This window comes from Hylobates moloch, unplaced genomic scaffold (genome assembly GCF_009828535.3).
Source record: "Hylobates moloch isolate HMO894 unplaced genomic scaffold, HMol_V3 SCAFFOLD_4, whole genome shotgun sequence".
Taxonomy (NCBI): domain Eukaryota; kingdom Metazoa; phylum Chordata; class Mammalia; order Primates; family Hylobatidae; genus Hylobates; species Hylobates moloch.
This window is the reverse complement of record NW_026652279.1, coordinates 134,706,979-134,730,179: the sequence shown is the minus strand read 5'-3', so window position 1 is coordinate 134,730,179 and position 23,201 is coordinate 134,706,979. Positions and strand designations below refer to the sequence as shown.

The window sequence follows — 23,201 nt, the reverse complement described above, 5'->3', positions numbered from 1 at the left end:
CTGGAGTGCAGCAGCGCGATCTCGGCTTACTGCAACCTCCGCCTCCTGGGTTCAAGCTATTCCCCTGCCTCAGCCTCTCAAGTAGCTGGGACTACAGGCGCCCGCCACCATGCCCGGCTAATTTTTTGTATTTTTAGTAGAGACGGGGTTTCACCATATTAGTCAAGATGGTCTGGATCTCCTGACCTCGTGATCCACCCACCTCGGACTTCCAAAATGCTGGGATTACAGGCCTGAGCCACCGCGTCCGATGAAGAGCTTCCTTTTGCGCCAGTAATAATCAATGGGTAATCCACAAAACTTTGGGATCATCTAAGATTTTCTAGTTATAGGGAAACTTGAGTAAGATAGCCAAATATAGTATGAAAAGAATGGCTATATTAGTAATCAAAGAGATATAAATTGAGATGGCAATTAAATAGTATTTTATATCTAAATTAGCAAAGATCGGAATATGATAATAACCTGTGCTGGTGAATAGAATGAAACAAAGCACTCTCATACATCATTTACAGAAATGTAAATAAATATAATTTTACTTGTGGATATTTCTTTTTTCATCTATATATATATATTTAAGTTTTATTTTATTTTAGATTCAAGGGGTACATGTGCATGTTTGCTATGTATACTGCTGGGGACTGGGTTTCTAGTGTACCCATCACCCAAATAGTGAACATTGTACCAATACGGAAATTTTCAATCCCCACCCTCCTCCCACCCTTCCCCCTTTTGGAGTCCCTAGTGTTTATTATTTTCATCTTTATGGCTTTTTGTACCCATTGTTCAGCTCCTACTTATAAGTGAGAATGTACGGTATTTGGTTTTCTGTTTCTGTGTTGATTCACTTAGGATAATGGCCTCAAGCTACATCCATCTTGCTGCAAAAGACATGATTTCATTCTTTTTATAGCTTTGTAGTATTCTATGGTGCATATACACCACATTTTCTTTATCCAGTCAACTGATGATGGACGCTTAGGTTGGTTCCATAACTGCTGTTGTGAATAGTGCTGCAATGAACATAAAAATGCAGGTATCTTTTTAAATTTGATTTCTTTTTCTTTGGGTAGATAACCGGTAATGGTATTGCTGGGTTGAATGGCAGTTCTATTTTTATTTCTTTGAGAAATCTCCATGCTGTTTTCCATAGAGGTTGAACTAGTTTACATTCCCACCAACAGTGTATAAGTGTTCCCTTTTCTCTGCATCCTCGCCAACATCTGTTGTCTTTTCATTTTTTTAATAATAGTTATTCTGACTGGTGTAACATGGTGTCTCACTATGGTTTAAATTTGCACTTATCTGATGATTAGTAACGCTGAGCATTTTTTCATGTATTTCTTGGCCACTTGTTTTTATTCTTTTGAGAAAGTCTGTTCATGTCCTTGTATTTCTGAAATTTATTTTAAAATCTATAAAATGAACATATTTGTGACACAGAAATAGCCTTCTAGAAACCTGTCCTAAGGAATAACTGGAAAAAGGTGCAAAGATATACGAATGTTTATTAAAGCTATGTTTCTAATGATCAAAACTCTAAATAACTTGTGTCCATCAGTAAAGATTTGGTAATACAAATTGTGGAGAATACATTACTATTCAGTCATCAAAATGTATGTTATACAAAACTATATGGTGATTTGGAAGATGTTCATGATAGAGTGAATGGAAAAATGGAGATTATAGAACACTGTACAGTTTAATCTTATATTGCAAAGCTACATGCACCTGTGTACGTGCCCGCACACACACACACATATTCTGAGCCCAGGAGGACTTGATGGCTCCATCTTTCCCTCGTCTTCTTTGCATATTGGTTTTTACTGTTAAAAGAACTTTGGTTGAGCTGGAGGAATAGGAGCTGATGAGTACACAGGTATCTGTAGGCAGGAGAGTAAAATCTGTAAGCAAGAGAGTAAAATGAATAGAAGTAGTGGCATTTGACTTATCCTAGCTCTTTTAGACTATCCCTAAGCTCCACTGGAAGGAAGAATAGAGTTAGATTTTGAGGGAGCTATTTTTGTAAAACCTCTTACAAGTCTGGACACTAGCACTACTACTTAAAGGTTCAGGTGACAAAGTAAAGAACGAATATTTGGACGTGGCCATTTACTCCATTTCTGCATCAAATCTGATGCCACAGGAGAGAACATAAATGGGAGCCACTGGCAGCAGAAGCAGTAATGGACACTGGAATTCAAGGCTTCCATGGCACAGGACCTTATGAAACAAAAGAATGAAAATAGACATATTTGCAACACAAATAATCTACTTTTCAATCTCCCATTAATATTGTACAGTGGTTACAATTACTATTATAGCACTGAGGAATTTTGATTTGCGGAAATATGGGTTTAATAGCTAATATGACATCAATTTAGTTTGTCTGAAACTGTGTTTATTTCACCTTTGTTATTTTTAAAAAATAGTTTCCCTAAGTATAGAATTCTAGGTACGCAGTTATTTTGTTTTAGCAAAGATATGATTCCATTGTCTTCTGGCTTACATTGTGTCTATTGAAAAATCAGATATAGTTTTATTGTCTAAGGTAACTTATTTAGAGCTATTGTTTTCTTTATCTCTGGCTTTGTCTTTCCTTTCTTTCTTTTTTTCTTTCTTTCTTTCTTTCTTTCTTTCTTTCTTTCTTTCTTTCTTTCTTTCTTTTCTTTCTTTCCTTTCTTTCTTCTTTCTTTCTTTCTCTTTTGAGATGGAGACTCACTCTGTCGCCCAGGCTGGAGTGCAGGGCACAATCTTGGCTCACTGCAGCTTCTGCCTCCTGGGTTCAAGCAATTCTTCTGCCTCAGCCTCCTGAGTAGCTAGGACTACAGGTACACACCACCATATCTGGCTAATTTTTTTGTATTTTTGGTAGAGATGGGGTTTCACCATATTGGTCAGGCTGGTCTGGAACTCCTCACCTCAGGTGATCTGCCTGCCTTGGCCTCCCAAAGTGCTAGGATTACAGGTGTGAGCCACCATGCCCGGCCATCTCTGGCTATTTTTTCAACATTTTCTTACTGTTGTTTTGTTTTGTTTCAGTAGTTTTACTATGTTGTGACTCTGCAGTTTTCTTTATGTTCCTTTTGAATTCATAGTATTTCTTGAATCAGTGACTTGAGGGTTTTCATCAGTTTTAGAAAACTTAACACCATTATTTTTGCTATAATCTCTCTTTTTCTCATTCTTCTCATTAGGAATCTAATGACATACAGTTTAGACCCTTTGACCATGTATACTACGTCTCTTACATTCTTTGCTATATTCTCTCTCTGTCTTTCTCTTTCTCTCTCTCTGGTCATTTTTCTCTGATTTGTCTTTTAGTTTACTAATTCTTGTTTATCTCTTTTTAGTATTTGATTAAATATATCTTTGAAGTTCTTTGTTAAATTTGTTGTATTTTAATGCCAGATTTTCTACTTTTTTTCATGGCTTTCAGTCCTCTGTTGAAATTTTTACTTTATCATCAATTATCTTAAATGCACTAAACCCAGGTGTTTTTAAGTCTATTTTGATCAATTTAATCTCGATCACCTGTAGGTCTATTTATATTGTCTGTTTTTTTCTTACTCCTGTCCTTTAGTTTAGCTGGACCTGACAACTATTGATTACATTATAACTATTGCTTATGAAAAATTGTGGAGGCTCTGCATGATATGTGGAGAATGTATTTCTGCTTCTGGCAGGCAGTTAGAATAGAAGCAGATCATCCTAATTTAGTCTGGTATCAAGGTGATTCTACGCTGAGTTGTAATTTTTGGGAATGCTAATCTGTTTCTCTTACTCCTAGGTGTAGCCCTACCAGGTATTTACTGCAAGTCTAGGATGTTTATCAAGGTCTCTCATCCTTAGCAAGCTTTGGACTTCATGAATATTATGAGACTTTTAAAAGCTCTCCTTAACTTCTTAGCCTCTCAGTCACTTTTGTTTTTTTCTTCTCAGCCTCTAGGCCTTTTGGAAACTGTCTTCCTAAAAGGAAAAGCATCACCAAATGTTTAGCTCACTTTTTTGGTGTACCTTTTTTTGCACTTTTCTGCTGTCTGGGATCTTGTTCCCTCTTCTCTTGACTACGTTGACAGCCTTGAACTCCAGTTTTTGTCTCTTTAGCCCCTTGAGATTCCTGACAACTTTGACCAGCTTCTCTACCAGTTAGCCTCATGTTTCTTTTCAGCTTCTGAGTTCTCAGACATGCCCTATTCATAAACTGGCAAATGACTCAAAGGAAAAAGTAGCATGAGATGTTGGGCTCGCTTTCACATGCTTCCCTTCCCTTTGATTTGTTGGATCCCCAAATCCTGGCTGCATTGGGAACTTTCTGCTGCATTCAAACAGGTTTTATTTTGGTATTTTATTCATTTTTGAATTGTTTTTATGGTGACAGCATCTAACAAAAACTAGTCATTTATAGCAGGGTGGGGATATCCTCTCTGAAGGGGAGTCAAGGAGTTATATGTGACTCCTCTCTTTCTCACACACCCCACTCCTAATCTCTCAGCAAATCTTGTTGGCTCTACCTTCAAAATATATTCAAAGTCTCCCCACTTCTCACCAACCCTCCCCACTGTTACAACTCTGGTCCAAGTCACTTTCACATCTCACCTCATTATAACAATAGCCTCTTTACTGTTGAACCTGTTTCAACCCTTGCTCTCTACAATCTATTTTCAACAAAAAGATTGAACAATCTATTGAAAATTTAAGTCACTCCTCTGCTGACAACACTACAATGGGCACCCATTTCACTCAGAGTAAATTTCAAAGCTGTTATTGTGGTGTTACAGATTGTATTTTCCAAAGATAGCCACATAGTATCTTTTGCCTCACATACTTTTCTAGAGCCTTGTCATTTCCTCATCAAGAAATGGGGTCTATGTCTCTTCCCGTTGAACCTGCACAGACCTTTAGGCAGACTTGATCAGTAGAGTATATCGCAAGTGATGCTCTGTGATTTCCAAGGCTAGGTCACAGGCGCCGTGCATTTCCTCCTTGCTCTCTTGGGAAGCTCACACTTGGAAACTAGCCACCAATCTGTGATGAAGCCCAAGATACCCAGAAAGAGATAATAAAGAGTAGAAATGAGGTCTATAACCCATAGTTTTGGCCGAGATCACAGATTACAGCCAGCACTACCTTGCCAGGATGTGACTGAGCTGTCATTTAAGCAGATGTTGCAGCCCCTAGTCAAGCTGCTCCATGTGATGCCATGTGGAGCAAAGATAAGCTCTTTCCACCAATCCCTGCTTAAATTGCAGATTTTGTAAGCAAAATAAATGGTTGTTATTGCCACTAGGCTTGGGGTAGTTTGTGATGAAGAAATAGGTAACCGACATACATAACCTACAAGATCCTGCATAATACGACCCCTAGATACCTTCTGAAAATCTCACTTCTTCTACATCTTGTCTCATCTATTTTACTCTGAACATGTTTGAATGTGCCAAGCCTTTCCCTACCTCAGGGCCTTTATGCTGTTTCTTTTGTCTGCCTCGAATATTTTACCTCCTTTTATCCCCAGGCTTTGTTCCCTTACTTCCTTCCAGTCTGAGCTCAAATATAATTTTATCAGTGAGAACCTTTCTAACTTCTTTGCTTTTCTCCATAGCACTTCTCATCAACTTATATATTATATATTTTATTTACTGTGGTCAATTGTCTGTCTTTCCCCATAAGAATGTAAACTACCTGAAAGAGCAAATTTGTTTTGAGTCCCAAGTGTTTTAATGAGCAAATAATAGGGAATCAATAAATTTTGTAGCAAATAAATTTATTTAAAATTTTGCTTTGTTGACTATTTCTGTCATTAATCTCTTTTTTGATGTATGGACTCTCATTAGTCATCCATCTCTTTTTGAGACATCCACATTCATGGACAAGTTTACATACAGACAATGGGAATTCCTGAGAAATCTGTCTGTAAAATGTATTCACTCTTCTTGAAGATATTTAATTTGTTTTTTCAAATAAGTACATGACCTTAGTTTCCTAAGATCAAACTGCATTTACTAAGTCTTAGAAGTGACTGGGAATCTCCTTTAAGCTCCCATTTTGTCAGCTCTCTTTTCTTCACTGGTCTGGTCCTTTCTCCCGTCTTGTCAGTTTAATCCAGTGGTAGCTTCATTTTTTATCTTTTAGGAAGGGATAAATTGCTCTTGCCTACATAGTCTACATCCCATGAAAGACCAAAGTCTGTAAAGTTCCCAGAGTGCAAGAAAACAAGTTTTTTGCAATCACTGTCTGTATTTTTGCCCTCTATTTTTCCATCTACTTCCCTGTCTGGGCCAGAAAGCCCCTTTTTGTTTTCAATGGATCCTGAAAGTGACTTTTTAGTTAGTTATCAAACCTGTCCTTCTCTATAGTACAACCATATTATATAGTCTTGTTACCATAGGTAATCAGAATAAATAAGCAACGCTCTCAATTTCTCCCCTAAACATTGAGGAGTAAAATCAATAGAAGTCATTTGACCAGATCAAGCACATTTCCATTCTACATGTAATTTGCTGATGTGTTTGCCAAGGGCAAGGTCAAAAGGAAGTTGCATAAAAAATGACTGAATCTACTTACTTGCTCTTTTTTTAAAGGACCCTTCTAGAGAACATTTGCCTTCGGCAACAGACTCTGAATGTCACTGTCCTCTGGAGCTTAAGAACCAATATAATCATAGCATCCAGCCACTCAACAAATCCCAGCATCATACTCCAAAAGAGCTGCTGCTTCCAGTTTCTTTATTCTTCGTAAAAAATATGGATAGGGATTTGTTTGATAAAAGAGTTGCTGAAATAGAAATAAAGAAATCTTCCAGATCTGATTTTGATTCTTTGCTTACTGTGAGATTAAAACACTCCAAAAGTAACTTTGCTTTTGTCCCTAGATCCCTTCTTAAGTCAAGCTGTCATTCTAAAACCGATCTACTGGATCAAAAATATTAAATACGAAGAAAAATCGAGACAGATTTGCCAAGTGGTTTGTCTGCCTATATCAAGTAACAAAAGTACATTTGTGCTTCGTATGGAGACGCCATCTTCTTAGAGAGATGTAAGTGAATTAGCATTGGAAAAACATGTATCTGACAAGACAAATTTGGGGGCCTGACTGACTTAACATTTAAAGTGTTTATAGGAAATAATAGCAAAATGAATAAATTAGAGAGCAGCAATTCAGTGTAATTGAGGAGTTATGGTTATACCTAAGAACAAAGATCAGAGACACAGAGAGGACTTCTAGCAGATGAATTTCATACCTTTTTAAACCTAAGAAATATAGCAAGACCCAACTTATCACCTAAACATGCCTCTCTTATATCCTGGTCTCTTTTTTCATGATTGTTGGGGCTTCTTAAAAGATTGGGTGCCTGCTTCTCCCAGGAGTGATAATGTTACAAAATCTTTTCACGGATTCAAGCAATTTGTTCAAAATAAGGCCTTCAATCTCAACAGTTTTCCAGCCTGTACCTCAACTGGAGAAGAAAAGGACTATCAACTGAAGTTCTGCTGATTTTAATATAAGGTTGTGAGAGCAGTCATTTACTGCTCGTCCCCTTATATTTCTGTAACACTTTCCTTAAGTTCACTCCCAAGGCTGCGAAGCTGTGAGCAGAGTCTCTGTGTTGACAGAAACTTCAATTTGTAGTTTCTAAGCATCTATGTCCACTATTTTTTTTTATAAGAAACTTCCCCTTTTCCCCCATACTTATGTTAAGTAGAAAAAGTGGATTGATTTTTTCTTTCTTTTTTTTTTTAGATGCAGTCTCGCTCTGTCGTCCAGGCTGGAGTGCTGTGGCACTATCTTGGCTCATTGCAACCTCCACCTCCCAGGTTCAAGCAATTCTCCTGCCTCAGCCTCCTGAGTAGCTGGGATTACAGGCGTCCACCACCATGCCCGGGTAATGTTTGTATTTTTAGTAGAGATATGGTTTTACCATGTTGGCTAGGCTTGTCTAGAACTCCTGACCTCAGGTGATCCACCTGCCTCGGCCTCTCAAAGTGTTGGGATTACAGGTGTGAGCCACCATGCCTGGCCCGACTTTCTTTTTATTAAGAGGAACTCACTCTGAAAGAGAACTGTAGGGAAGAATCGTCTGTAGGGGTGACCTTTCTGTGATTCTCTTTAGTCACTTCACTGGTGCCCCCTTACAGCACCTGTGATCACTGCTCTCCTCTGTGTGGGCTCCTTCAAGTAATGGTTGGTAATAGTGCTTCCCTATAGCCAAATCTTCTGAGGGTTGCTACTGTTCTCACTTCCTCATACAGCCAAGAACTGCTGGAACCCTCTTTGTTTCAGCCCCACATAAACAGAATCACTTGTACTCTGTTGAGCCCACCAGCACCATATAATTTCTAGACAGAACGTCAACAAGTCCTATAAAGTTAGATGGGGAAACTAATCTACATGATACTCCAAGATATCACACTTTTAACGGCTATTTAACACTCATTTGTTAGTCTCATAGGCAAATCATAGATCCTCTAAATGTTCTTTTAGCTCAGGGTGAGCTTTCAGATTCCCCAAAGCTGTCCCAGCAAGGGCAAGGCAGTGTAGAGCCCTTCACTTCCTCCTAGAAGTGGTGGACGCCAGGTGAGTATTTGGCAAACAAATCACAATCCTCTTCAGACATTCCTCCACAGAGCACAGGAACAACAAGTATCCCAGGCCTAACAAAAATCTCCAGGTACCCATCATTCCACAGGACAGGTATGCAAAATAAATTCTTTACATCTAATGATACATCTAATGCACCCGCACACATGTACTCTGCAGGGTTTGCCTCTGTGTGTGTAAATACATAGAAAACATTTGCTGTTCAGATTTATGTGACTGTGTGTGTGTGTGTGTGTGTGGTAAATCCTTTGAAAGCACCATTTACTCTTTATCTCCCTCCCCTATTACAGTTATAGCTAGATCCCAAAACTAAGTTCAAGGTTTACATCTGAGGTCTAAGTCACAAGCATGATAATAAATATAGAATATGGAATAGGAGGCAGAAGAGTCTACAGAAAACTCACTGACCTGAGTTTGAAAAAAGGTTTAATGTCTGCTGTGTCATGGATATAATTCTGATGTTCATGGTTTGATTTACTTATTTAAAAGTAAAAATGACTATATATTAGGTTGGTGCAAAAGTAATTGTGATTTCTTAATGGCAAAAATCACAATTACTTTTGCACCGACCTAATATTTTCAGTGGGGTCACAAATACACTCAAACTACACTCCAATGTGTAGGAAAAAAAAATGGGCTCTCTTTATTTTTTCCTTTAACGGATCTGATTTCCTTCCTGAGTCCCCACAATGCACAGCCCAATTCAGTGTTTTCAGATCAAATAACTTAAAGTCTCTTTAGACAAATTCTCAGTCTCATTTAGATGAAAGCATTGACTTTTTTTTTTCTGACCTCTCTTCTTCTCCTCTTAAGGACAGTGTTGGGACACAGAGGGAAGTGTGGCTCCAGCAACCTCGTGGTGGCGGAGGGGAGCCTGGGTCCCCAACTGCCTTGGGCTATGTCTGGAGTGGAGACAAATGTTGCCTAACTAGTCCTGGCCTCGTGTCCCTGCATAGTCTTGGTGTCTGCTTTTGGGGTCTGATGCTTGTGTAACTTGTGGGCTGGTTCCTCAGCTTGACAGGGCCTAGCCACACTCTATCAAGACGTGGATCCTCTTACTTGCTTTATGGATATGGTTATGACTCCAAATTTGTCCCTGTCAACTCTCCAGCTCATGACATTAGCAACTCTTTGCCCCACCAGGGCCACTCCAGCCAAAGTTCTTTATTCCAACTCTCAGCCAACTGTGTGCCACTCTAGTCCAAGGACAGAGGAGAACTCCAGGGCTCTATAAATTCCACTTATGACTCAATGCTGTGGTGTGTGTGTGCAAACCCTCTTCTTACAGGCAATACTATGCTGCACCCCAAGATTGCAATAGATAGTCTACCAGGGGATATCCTCTCAGATCCTAATGGGAAGCTTGGCAGAAGCTCTCCTGCCCTCTTGTTTCCCTTAGTGTATTTCAAGCACTTTTCATCACTTCTTGAACTTCCAGTCCAGAGAGGAAAGGCTGGGATAGTTTGCATCTCATTCTGTTTCTTCTCGCTCTCTCCATTTTTCTCTTCTCACAATACTTGTACTAGAAAAGAAATGCATACCTCTCCTGCTTTCTGTAATGGCAATTACACCTAAACATCTAGGCTCAAAATAATAGATTATTTCTTAAACACATATGCATTCCAGAGTGGTCTTAGGATGGAGGTAAGGTAGTGTTTCAGTTTTCTACCAATACATAATAAATTACCCCAAACTTAGCAGCTCAAAATAATACTTATTTTTATTATATTTCAGAATTGTGGGATTTAGTATTCAGAAAAGGCTCTATTACACAGTTCTTCTCTGCTCTGCATGATCTCAGATGGGGAAGCTCAACTGGGACTGGAGGATGTCCTTCCAGGACAACTTACCCATGGGGGTGGGCAAGTTGATATTGGTTTTCGGGAACCTCTTAACAGGGCTCCTTAGACTTCCTAACAATAGAGTGCCTAGGTTCCAGGAAGCCTATATGGGAGTTTTAAGGTAGCATCACAATGGTACTTTATTTATTGAACAGTCAGGTCAATGAGGTCAGCTTAAATTTAAAGGGAGGGGAGGAGTAGACTCCATATTCTGATGGGGAATGGCATGTGCCCATAGGTGAGAAAGGAACTGATGGCAGCCGTCTTGGAAAATAAGTTGCCATATTTTTTATTGAGCTCCATGTAGTCATTCAGGGACTCAACCTGTAACTTCTAAGGTCATCCCAGGGGTTTCCTTCATCCCAGGCATGTGGAAGAAGGAGGGAACATACGCAGCACATTTTTGAACATGGCCTGAAAGTGGCACATAGCACTTCAACTTACAGTCGATTGACTAGAACTCAGCTACAGGGTCACACCTGACCTCAAGGGAGGCTGAGAATGGAGCTTCTCTGTGGATCTAGAAAAAAGAAGACAACAGGGTTCTTGGTGAGCAGAGGTCACAGCACACTCTGTAGTCAGGTCAGCCAAGCTAGCCGTTGTTATGATATGCAGGAACTAAGAAAGTTTAGAAAAGTTTATCTTTCTTGGCAATGACTGACTTTCAAATCTATTTTCCTCACAGTGAGTTTTCTTAAAAAAAAAAAAAAATCTATTTGGACAGTCAGAGATGAGCAATGAATGACCTTATTGTACTGTGGCTGTTTGCCACGCTGAGTGGAAAGCTCCAGAGCCGCAAGATTGACAGGGAGTGAAAACGCATCTGAGAAGACAGAACCTGTTCCTATCTTCATCATGTATGTTTATGTAATAAAATCATATGCATGATTATCAGATGACTGCATACACCAAAATTTTGTTGGTTCGAAAGAATTGAAATATTTATTTTGAAAATTGGTTTGCTCTTGAACAGCAATAGTAGATCCATCTCTAAAGTCCTCAGGCACCCTAGAAGCTAGAGAAATAATTATATTCACCTTTATAACCCTGTCTCCCTCCAGAGAGCAAATATTTGTTGAGCAGCTACTATCGTCCAGGCACATGTTTAGATACTGGGCATCCACCACCAATGACCGAATCCCTTTGTTCACAGGGGCTACATTCTATTGTGGAACTTACATTCTGGTGGGCATATGCTCCAATATCTAATGAAGTATTCAAAGTTTAAAAATACTTGTAGAATGTGAAGGGATAAAATTATTATAAACTCTAAGATACAAGGTAATTTTAGGCTCTTTAAGCTTTTAGAAAAAAACAGCATGTTGAATCTGAAAAAAATTATTTAAAAAGTAAAAAATTTGAGTGCTTACTATCTATGCACTTATTACTTATGCAAAAAGTATTAATATGATTACTAGCCATCAGAAATGTGAAAATATCCTGAGATCAGGCATTTTTCTCGCTCTTCCATCTAATTGCTACTCAATAACAAATTATTCTTATTAATAAGAGATAGAGTATACTACTGAAATGAATACAAACATTGTAGGAAAATATTGTTAAAACATTTCTTAACTTAGAAAAGGTAAAATAGGTCCTTCAAAATTATTTTGGTAATTTACAAAATTTCTAAATAATGTCATAATAACTTTATGTATGTAATTATTCCTGTGGTTGTAACTGCTTTTGTAATCAAGTGATTGTTTCAATAAATATGTGAATCCCAGCCAGACTTGGTGAACAACAATAATGAAATCAGCACATAATCCTCTAAAGACTGCTTTTTAACTCTCTTCCATACATTCCTATGCATCTTTTCATTTTTTTTAATGCCAGTTAATGATTTGTATGGAAAGTGAGGCCATTCTACACAAACTTAAACTCAGATAATATTTTGAGGTTTGCAGGTTAAACCACGGAAACTTAACATTGGGAACACTCAGTATTATTCCATCACTTAATTGCCATGTCACCTTGCTCTGTAACTGTCTGCTCCTTAATCATTTACCGTCTGTTAGATGGGAAAACTTCCTCCATGGTTTTATAAAGATTAGATAATAACTATAAAGTAATTTCTGGAGAAAAGCTTTTGGCAGAGGTATAACAGGGATAGACAATAGTTTATTATTAACTGACAAGATGGACTCCAACTATCCAAATCATGGGAAGCAGTAATGGCTAAGAAGTCCAGTGCATTAGATTGTGCATAATAAATGTGACTTGGTAAAGGTTAGGATAAACAAAGAGAGTGTGATGGACAACACTGGCCCTGAGCTTTTTATGCCCCATAGATGTCTCCTAATTAAATCTGATACATAAGTCCCGTGGCAGTCATAAAGTAAGAAAAACATTGAAAATATCTTTCAAGCATAAGCATTTAAACTTCTTTGGGAAACAGATTAATTAAATGCACTTGTAGGAAAACGGAAGGTTTAGGAAAGAGTTATTCCTGCTACTCCTAGCCAGTATTTCCAAGACCAATCAAGAGCCAGGGAAGAAGTTGTGGAGAATAATACACAGAGGGAATACTGTACTTCAGAGCTGGAAAATTTCCTCTGGAGTAGGTAAGTCGCCAGCATGATTTTTTAATAGCAGTCCTTTGAAGGATGAGTAGCTCCCTTGAAGGAGATGAGATCATTGAATCAGAAACAAACTGGGGACATCTGACCTGAAAGTGAACTTAGATTAGGGAGTGAGACTATAGATTAGATCACCTCTCCAAGAGCCAACCAGGTAGTCTTCATCGGAAAAATGAAGATATAATATGCTTATAGCGCCAGTATATTAATTGGCCTTTATATTTATTCCAAGAGAATCCCAAGGAAAACATGGTAATATCTCAAGAAGTCAGAATCCTGGGTAGGTTGGTGGACACAGGTGTGTGTTGTAGGCGTGTTTTGCAAAAGTTTCATGTGACTGTTTTTACTTAAAGATACTGGCTCACATCCCTATTAAAGGCATCCCATTTTTATTTCTTTTGTAAAGAGAAAAAAACTTTGGCAAGAGAATTATCAACCATATGACTCCTCTAGGTGTAATATTTGCTTAAGATGTGAAATACACTAACGAATGGTAAGAAGCCTTCTACATAGGAAAATTTAGTCAATAAATGTTTATATGGGCACCTAATATTTGTAAGGATACTGTGTTTGGTTTGTAAAGTATAAAAGAACAAATAAGACATTTCCTCTCATTGAGTTCACATTATAACATAGATAAGAGTCTCTGGATAATTAGTTCTGTGAGATGCAGCATAAATATATGAGTTATATATATATGCAGTATGTATACATATATATTAGAATCAAGAAAAGAATGAGTAATATAGAATGGAGAAACATGTCATAGAGTAGATGAAATTTTAAGCAAAACTTAAAAGAACAACTAGGACTTCTAACAAGTAGAAGAAGGAAAGAAGTGTATTCAAGGCAAAACAAAACAGTCAAGGCAGGTGATCTGAAAGTTCATTGTTTATTCTAAACTCAAGGACTGGTGCAGTGTGGCCAGATTATAAAACTATGTGGTGAAGTGCAAAGTCAGGGGTGTGTCTACCATGAGGTGGAGTTGTTACTTTCCTTTATTGCATACATAATGGAGGATCTTTAAGGGTTTTTGAGCATAGGAATGGCATCATTAGATTTGTGTTTTAAAAGGATTAAATGGCAGTGTGGTGAATGAATTGCAAAGTAGAGAGTCTGTGATTAGAATATATTAAATACTTATCAGGTTAATTGGATAATATACAAGAAAACATTTGATAAATTTATAAAGAACCAAGCTAAGTGTAAATTTCTATTATTTATGGTCCAGGAAAGAAATGATAAGTACCTAAACTATGGAAGTGTCAAAGGCATTAGGAAATAGCAAATGTTTGAGAGACATTTTAGAGGTAACAATAATGGTAATAACAGTGAACATTTATTAAGTGGGTGCTATGTTTCCGGCACGGTTTTAAGTGCGTTCCATGCATTATTTCATGTAATCCTTACTATCCTTTAAGAAGAAGGAACCATTTTAAAGATCTAAAAACTGAGTGGAGAGATTGTGTGTAACTTGCTCACATCTCATGACTAAGTAAGTGGTGAAGTCAGGAAATGAATTCAGGCAGCCTGACTCTAGACATGCTCTTAGGTCCAATTACACAAGAAGATGAATTTTATTAGTGGCTAGGGGATAGAAGGAGTGAAAATGATCTACAGTGGCTGTCTAAAAGTATCTTTTGCAAACACTAGTTTTTCAGAATGTTAATTGATGTGATGCAAGAAAGGGGATAAACATCAAATAAAATACTGGGATAAACAAAATAAACATGCTTTCTACTGCTGGAGATCTAAGAGCTTTTAGAAGTTTAATTTTCATTGAAAACCTCCAAACAAGTGTTACGTAATATGTAGAATTTCCCAGACTTATTTGACCATAAATCTCTTTTATAATTTAATCTTTTAGGGGATAGTGTTCTGGAATACAATCCAGAAACTGTTGATGTGGAGATCCTGCTTTGGGCACAAGATATAGAGCAACAGTGTTGTGGCTAAAATGGTAAATTTGGTTTGGATATCTTGAGTGTCAAGTGCCTCATGGGAAGATTCATAATAGAATATTGTCGATTTGGGTCTTAAGAATGCGCCAGAATTGGAGAGGTAGATGTGTAACTCCCTCATAGGGGGGTGACAATGAAGACTCGAGCTTAGCTCACTAAGGGGAAGAGAGAAAGGGAAGACCAAGGAGTTCATTTTGGGTGTCGCCTACTTTCAAAGTCAGTTTGGGCAGGGCTCGGCTGATGTTTAATTGATATTTAAAATTGATAACATTTTGTTCAGTTATTTCTAATGGCGAATTGTCTGTTAAGTTTCAGCATATCCACATGTATAATTCAAGCCATAGAATTTTTAATAACTGTATTTCTCCAGGATGATTGACCAAGTAGGAACACAATTTCTTGATTTATTAAAATATTAGGCCAGGCGCAGTGGCTCACACCTGTAATCCCAGCACTTTGGGAGGCCGAGGCGTGTGGATAACCTGAGGTCAGGAGTTCGAGACCAGCCTGACCAACATGACGAAACCCCGTCTCTACTAAAAATACAAAAATTAGCTGGGCATGGTGGCAGGTGCCTGTAATCCCACCTACTCATGAGGCTGAGGCAGGAGAATTGCTTGAACCTGGGAGGTGGAGGGTGCAGTGAGCCGAGATCACGCCACTGCACTCCAGCCTGGGCAACAGAGCAAGACTCTATCTAAAAAAAAAAAAAAAAAAATTAGCCTGGTTGATCTCTTTTCTCTTAGACGAGATGGTCTCTAATACGAACACAGCCATAGCTCAACTTTAAGTGCAATGATGTAGACTCCTGGTTAGCATTCCAAATGTAACTTGTCCCCATGACTGCCTTTTATAAATTTAAGGGAATATTATTTCCTACATATGAAAATGTCCTTAAATTTTAAACAAGAGATCTCCTGTTAATTTAATCCATGGCAACGAGATTTTCTCAAACCAAATTGTTCCAGGAGGATCTATTTTAGCTGCAACATCTGTGAGCCATTCTAAAGGCTTTCAATAAAAAAATAAAATCATATAATATCTGACTAGAAACAATAAAAGCCAAATTGGATTGCTCTCTGGAAAACGAATTTCAAATTGTGTTTTAAACCTACCGACTTTTGGGGGGAAAGGTTTAAAAAAATTATATTTAATTTACATAAAAACAAATGGCTTTAGGCAAATGCACTATTCAATCCTCGATTTTGCTGAGGACATGTTTTCAATGTAAGGCCAATGTTAACCTAAAACAAGATAAAATTAAGGAGAGAGAATAAGTTTAGCTATTTTTTTTTCACATTCTCTTAACCCCTCTCCAGTTCATTATTTTTTTTCCACATTCTCTTAACCCCTCCCCAGTTCATTTTAGACACTTTTGCTAGATGAATATACCTAAAACACAGGGTTTAGTCTTGTAATTTCTCTGCATGCAAACTCTTAATGGTTCTCCACCATGTAGATATTGAAGTCCAGACCCCTTAGACTAACATCAGGGTCCCACAGGCCTAGGCTTTTCTGTGGCTTTTGTTTTTTTCTTTTTCTTTTTCTTTTTTTTTTTTTTTTGAGATGGAGTCTCCCTCTGTCACCCAGGCTGGAGTGCAGTGGCACGATCTCAGCTCACTGCAACCCCCACCTCCCAGGTTCAAGCGATTCTCCTGCCTCAGCCTCCCGAGTAACTGAGATTGCAGGTGCCCACCGCCACACCCAGCTAATTATTGTATTTTTAGTAGAGAATGGGTTTCATCATGTTGGCCAGGATGGTCTCGATCTCTTGACCTCGTGATCCGCCCTCCTCGGCCTCCCAATGTGCTGGGATTACAGGCGGGAGACACCGCACCTGGCCTGTGTGGCTTTTCAGTCTGATCTCCTATTGCTCTGCTTCTTGCCTGGAAGATTCCAACCAGCTCGACTGCTTGTTTACCATATGCAAACTCTACATTCCTCATACTGCTTCTTTGCTTCTATTTTTTCTTTTTTTAGATTTCTTTCTTCACCAACTCCAGCTAGAGGTAAATCGCTTCTTCTCTTATCTCCTCCTTATTTCATATAGAATTCCTAACACACTTAACCATTTTCTAACTTGTATTATCGCTCTATAGGAAGGCTGCATGGTGTGGTAGAAAGATTCATGCAGCCTTGAGGATCAGCCAGACGCCAGTTTCATATTCCATCTCTGTGTCTTATTAGCTAAGTGGCCTTTGGCAATTCTCTTAATCTGGCTGAGCCTCAATTTTCTTATCTGTAAAATGGAGATGAAACGTCATCTGTAAGATTTTTCAGCATTCTACTTGGCACACAGACATTAATATACATTAGTCTCATTTTCAGTAGAGCTTAATCCTGTGTTTGCTTTCCAAGTAGGTATATATCATCTCTACTAAAAGACTGTAGAATTGGAGAAAAATTACCTACTTAATTTGGCTCTTAAAAGAGTTTTTAAAATAATGTATACAAAGCATATAGTTTAGTTCCTGGCACAGAGTAATCATAATAAATGGCAGCTCTATTGTTGCTATTATTTTTTAAGAGTATAAACTTCTCTAAGTAATGGCTTGTGTGCAATTCGTCTTTCAATTTCTGCCAGGGTTTAGCAATGTTTAGTTGATGCTTAACTATTATTCATGGAATGTATACTTCCATATTTGTGGAATCAAGTTTGTAAAGTGAGAAATAATGATTTCAGAAATACCAAAGATAGGTCTATTTGGTAGGTTTTATTTCTAAAATAATCCAGGTGCATTTGATTAAATTTGGTGCCCAATTCAACACTCAAAAGCATAAAGAGCAGAGCTCCAGAAGAAAACATCTTTAAAAATGTCTTTTTAAAGAAAATTGTGATAAAGAATACACACAACATAAAATTCAACTATTTCTAACTGTACAGTTCAGTAGTGTTAAGTATATTCACATTGTTGTGAATACATAATTTACCCTTGAACAACAGAGGTTTGAACTGTGTGGGTCCACTTATACCCGAGTTTTTTTCAATAAAAGTTATACCAAGTTGGCTGAGCGCGCTGGCTCACCCCTGTAACCCCAGTACTTTGGGAGGCTGAGGCAGGCGGTCACAAGGTCAGGAGATCGAGATCATCCTGGCTAACACGGGGAAACCCTGTCTCTACTAAAAATACAAGAAAACTTAGCTAGGCATGTGGTACGTGCCTGTAGTCCCAGCTACTTGGGAGGCTGGGGCAGGAGAATCGCTTGAACCCAGGAAGCAGAAGTTGCAGTGAGTCGAGATCGTGACACTGCACTCCAGCCCGGGCGACAGAGTGAGACTCCGTCTCAAAAAAAAAAAAAAAAGTTTACACCAAGTGTGCTTACCTCTCCTGTCTCTCCTTTCACCTCTCCTGTCTCTCCTTTCACCTCTCCTGTCTCTCATTTCACCTCGTCCACCTCTTGCACCTCTGCCATTCTTGAGACAACAAGACCAACCCTTCCTCTTCCTCCTCCTACTTCACCTACTCAACATGAAGATGATGAGGATGACACCTTTAGGATGATCCACTTCCAATTAATGAATAGTAAATATATTTTCTCTTTCTTATGATTTTCTTAATAACATTTTCTGTCTCTACTTTTTATTGTAAGAATACAGTACCTAATACATACAGCATGCAAAATATGTGTTAACCGACAGTTTATCAGTAAGGCTTCCAGTCAGCAGTAGGCTATTAGTAGTTAAGTTTTTGGAGAGTAGTTAAGTTTTGGGAGAGTCATATGTGGATTTTTGACTGCACGGAGTGGGGAGGGGAAGTTGGCATCCCTAACCTCCATGTTTTTCAAGGGTCAACTATAGTTCTGTAGTTCTCCAGATCTTACAAATATGGACTCCATACTCATTAAACAACAACTCCCTTTTTCTCCCTCCCTGCAGCCCTCAGTCACCTCCATTCTATTTCCGGTTTCTAAGAAGAAAACATTTTTAAAAGGAAAAAAAAAACAAAGAGGAGAATTCTACTATGAGTACCCTATCCATTAATTATCACTGGAGGCGAAAAAACAAAGAAAAATAAGAAAACAGAGAGATGTCACATGCTGAGTTAATAAGACTAAAACTTGGAGCAAACTCGTCCTTGGCTGGGAAGCCAGAGATGAATATCAAGCCCTGTCTAGGAAGCAAGAGGGGAAGTAATGCAGGAAGGCCAGAATCAGTTTCTGGATATTAGAACAGAGCAAGGCCAAGAGCTGAATTAGGGGTGAGACCACAACCACAGTCTAAGGGCTATCATGAGATTTCAGTAAGAAGACAGGGAGGAAACGGAGAGAAGAGATGAAGAAGGAAAGGGCAATAAACCTAATTCCTGTGGGTGGGTCTGACTCTTGGGCATGTTTTAAAGGACTAAACATGGGCCTCTTGGGCAACATTGGGCGGTGCCTTCTGGCACGTGCTCCAGGTTGCTGGGATGGGCAGCAAATGAGGGAGGACCTCTTCCTACCTCTCCACTTGACTAAGTGGTGATTATAAGAACTGAGGCTCACAAATATTTTCACCTGATTTCATGAATATAGACATATTTTTTGGAGGAGTCAAGGGAGAGGCTTGGAAAAAATAGGATTTATCTGGGTCACGCCCACTTTCAGATGGGCCTGCTGGGAAAGAAGATGCTTAAGGAAAACAAGGCAGAAAAACAAAAAACAAAAAAAACTTCTAAACTAAAAATCATGAGTCCTAGATTGTTTTCCAACTCCACCCAGTCTTTTTATACATGACCTTTGGCTAGTCCAATCTACTGGCCTTTGTGTTCCCCTTAGGATCAATTTCCTTAAAATTTTCAAGAACTTTGTATATCAAGTTGATTCATTGAATAAAACCAGATATATTCTTACCCTTGTATGGTGACTATTTTGATTCTCAAAATCGTTCCACAGTCATATTAAAAGTTAACACTTGGTGGTACACATATGTGAAAACTAAGGTTAGCCCAAAGAATAAAACAAAATGAAACTTAGTAAATGATTTAGCTGCTGTAACTAAATCAATTTCTTGATCATGAAATACTTAAGGACAAGCTTTCTTTTTTGTCCACACCCATCTTCCTTAGACTACCATAGCAGCAGCATGGTGTTTTACTGTACAGTCTCTGGACGATGGATGGAGGTTGTCTCCACTCACCTTCCCACTGGTCTGCCTTGAATTTCTCTTTCCTCCCTCCTCACCTAAAGTTCTCACTTTCTTGCTCCGCTGTGCCTTAGTTTTCTATTGCTACTCTAACAATTTACCATAAATTTATTGGCTTAACACGAATGTTTTACCTCACAGTTCCAGAATTCCAATGCAGGTCTTACTGCGGTAGAATCAAGGTGCTGACATAGCTGCAGCCATTCTGGAGGCTCTAGGGGAGAATCTGTTTCTTCACCTTTTCCAGCTTTTAGAGGCTCCACCTGTTGCTTGGCTCATGGCTCCCTTCCTCCATGCTCAAGGCCAGCAATCTAGCATCTCCTTGACCCTCCTTCCATAGTCGAATCTTTTCCTTTTATCACAGCTGAGAAAAGTTCTTCAGTTTTTAAGACTCAAGTGATTACATTGAGCCCTCCTGCATAATCCAGGATAATCTCATCATTTCAAGATCTTTAACTTAATCACATTGCAAAATCACTCTTATCGTGTAAGCTAACATATTCACAGTTTCCAAGGATAAGGATGTGGATATCTTTGAGGGCCATTATTCCACCTTCCACACTGAGATAACTAGAGCTTTCAGGTTTCCCATGGGAGAATTAAATCCTATCATCTCTGGAAAAACTTTCATTCTCTCAACTATTGGCTAAGAATTATGGAGAAAGTAGAGAAATAAACGCATTCACAGTAAGGTTGTAATGGCTGGCACAGTCTATAGTTTCTTGTGGCATTTGATTACAAATGTTAAAAAAAACTTTAATGGTTCATATTTCTGGCTATATTACAGGTAGGCATATACTTCTTGATTTCAACTGGACTGTTCTCTTTCGAGTAGAGTTATCTCATAATGGGGACAGAGAAGGGAAAAAATAAAACTTGTAGACTTTCCTCTGCTGTAGGGAGAGGCAAGAACTACTTTGATTTCTCTCCCCAACACATTTTGTTTGGAGATGAGGTCCAAACAACCTTAGTAAAGGCCAGGTTTTAGCATGTAAATGAACAGAGCAAACTCCTTGTGAGAGTTCAAAATAGGGAAACTGTACATGAAATAGAAATACCTCTTTTAACTCTGCCTTGTCATAGGTTCATCAACTTTACAGACCCTTTGATCTTTTTCATATGCTCATGACCATTTCTGACCCTTAGCTCTCTCCTTCTCACCCTGCCACTAACAAGCTAAGACTGGAGAAGTAGGACTATCTGGCCCTCTCTGTCAAGGAACTCAGAGCAACTTCCTATTACATTGCATATCTTTTTCTCAATTCCAGTTTCCATATCACCTTTTCCCCCACATCAGGAACAATCTATAACCCATTTCAGCACCTAACAGAGTACTTGGCTAATGATACGTTCACAATAGATATTAAATGAATAAATGAATAATTTCTGATCTAGGAAACTGAGCTGTAATGACTGTGTGGCAGCAGCTACCATTGATTGAATACCTACTTCTTGTACTGAGGCAGCTTTCCCATATTTTCTAGGTCTTCACATATTTTATCTTTTTAATCTTCCCACCAATTCTATGAGGTTGGTATTATTGTCTCTATTTTAAGATCAGGGACTTTAAGAAACTTCTCTAGGATTACACAGCTAATAAGAGAGCCAGGACTTAAAGTGAGATCTGTCTCACACCTAAGTCCACTGTTCTTCCTGACTCTGTGCTGCTCTCTTCCTCCTTACCATCCTGGTCCAGTGAGAAACTCAGATAAGCATTAGCTAACAAATTTCCAGTCTTAGCTTGATAGTGGCAGGGTGGGGAGGAGAGAGCTAAGGGTCAGAAATGGTCCTGAGCATCATTATAAGCAAGAAATACTTTTAACTGTGCTGTAATGATTACGTGTGGTATTCAATATGGGTTAGATGAATACTTATGGCTGTTTTGATTGCTCCCTTTATAGAGTTATTATTTTTGCCTACGTGTATGATTGCTCAAAAGGTGTAAAAACTTTAGCCAATAATCAAGCAAGTTGCCAAACTTTATAACTAAATCCTGCCTGGGTTCGTCTTTTAGAGACCCTATATCATCATCTACTGAGGCTTCCTCAAACCCTGCTATCTATAATTCAGAATTAAAAAAAATTTCTAAACTATAAGAGAAAAAGCTGACCAAGAGGATTTTGATTTCTGGGGTGCCTATTTTAAAATTCTTTTTGAAATATCACTTTTTAACAAATAATTTTTGTGTTTCTGATTTGCCAGTGCTGCCAACATGGGTTAAGAGTGTCCACCGGGTAATCTAGCACTGGGCTTCGCTATTAAGTTGCTATGTCTTTGGGTTTCTAGAGGAAAACTGGGAGAAAGCTGGGTGGCCAAGTGAACTGTGAAACCCAAAGACCTCTTGAGGTCACTTGAGGTTACTTCAGTACTTTTTTTTTTTCCTGCTCATACCATTTGTTCATATTCTTTCTTAGAAAAGCTAGGTTTGTATTCTATGTCACAATGGATGATTTTCCCTACGTTTTAAACTCCCATATCTGTTTTAAACTCCGGGGAAAACTGTTCCTTGTTAGGATCGATGCACATTTTTCTTCCTTGGGTTTTGCATCAGTAAATTTCTAAAGATCCCTTTTCCGTAGAGCTTTCAAGATGAATAGCCAGTTCATAAAAACTATCCAGTGGCTTGCAAATACCAAGAAATAATTCAGTCATGTTAATCTTTTACATGCAAATTTTGTTTTTTGTTATAGGAGTGTAAAATATGTAGTCATATGAAACCCCTTTGGTTATGTATTTAGGGATCCCAGGAGGATACGTTGGATGAAAACCAATATTCACTCTAACAAGCACTTACTGAAATTCAATTAGGTGCGAGGAACTGTGGTAGGTACTAAGGACACAAAGATGAAAATGATTCTCCAAATTGATCAGCCTGGACATTGTTTCCCTCTGAAATCAATAGATTAATCATTTTTTAAATTTCTTGAGGCTTACATAAGTAATTCTAATTTTCATAAGCTCATATGAATATTCAGTTATTTGTGTAATAGTCTTATTGATAAAGTAACTTGGATATAGAGTGCCAGTGAGAGTTACTGGATTCATGGCTAAGCCAATGTTTAACTATAAGACAATAAAAAACACAGCAGTAAAAACTGAA

At 38.3% G+C, this 23,201-nt stretch overlaps 1 long non-coding RNA gene across 1 annotated transcript; it reads right to left on the bottom strand.

Annotated features, from left to right (window-relative positions):
* Window positions 1-1,679: 1,679 nt before the first annotated feature.
* LOC116466444 (uncharacterized) lies at window positions 1,680-22,954 on the bottom strand. Its single transcript, XR_004247550.2, has 3 exons — window positions 22,896-22,954; window positions 2,117-2,223; window positions 1,680-1,883 (listed from the first exon to the last, which is right to left on the bottom strand). It is a non-coding gene; the product is annotated as an uncharacterized LOC116466444 (long non-coding RNA).
* Window positions 22,955-23,201: the final 247 nt, after the last annotated feature.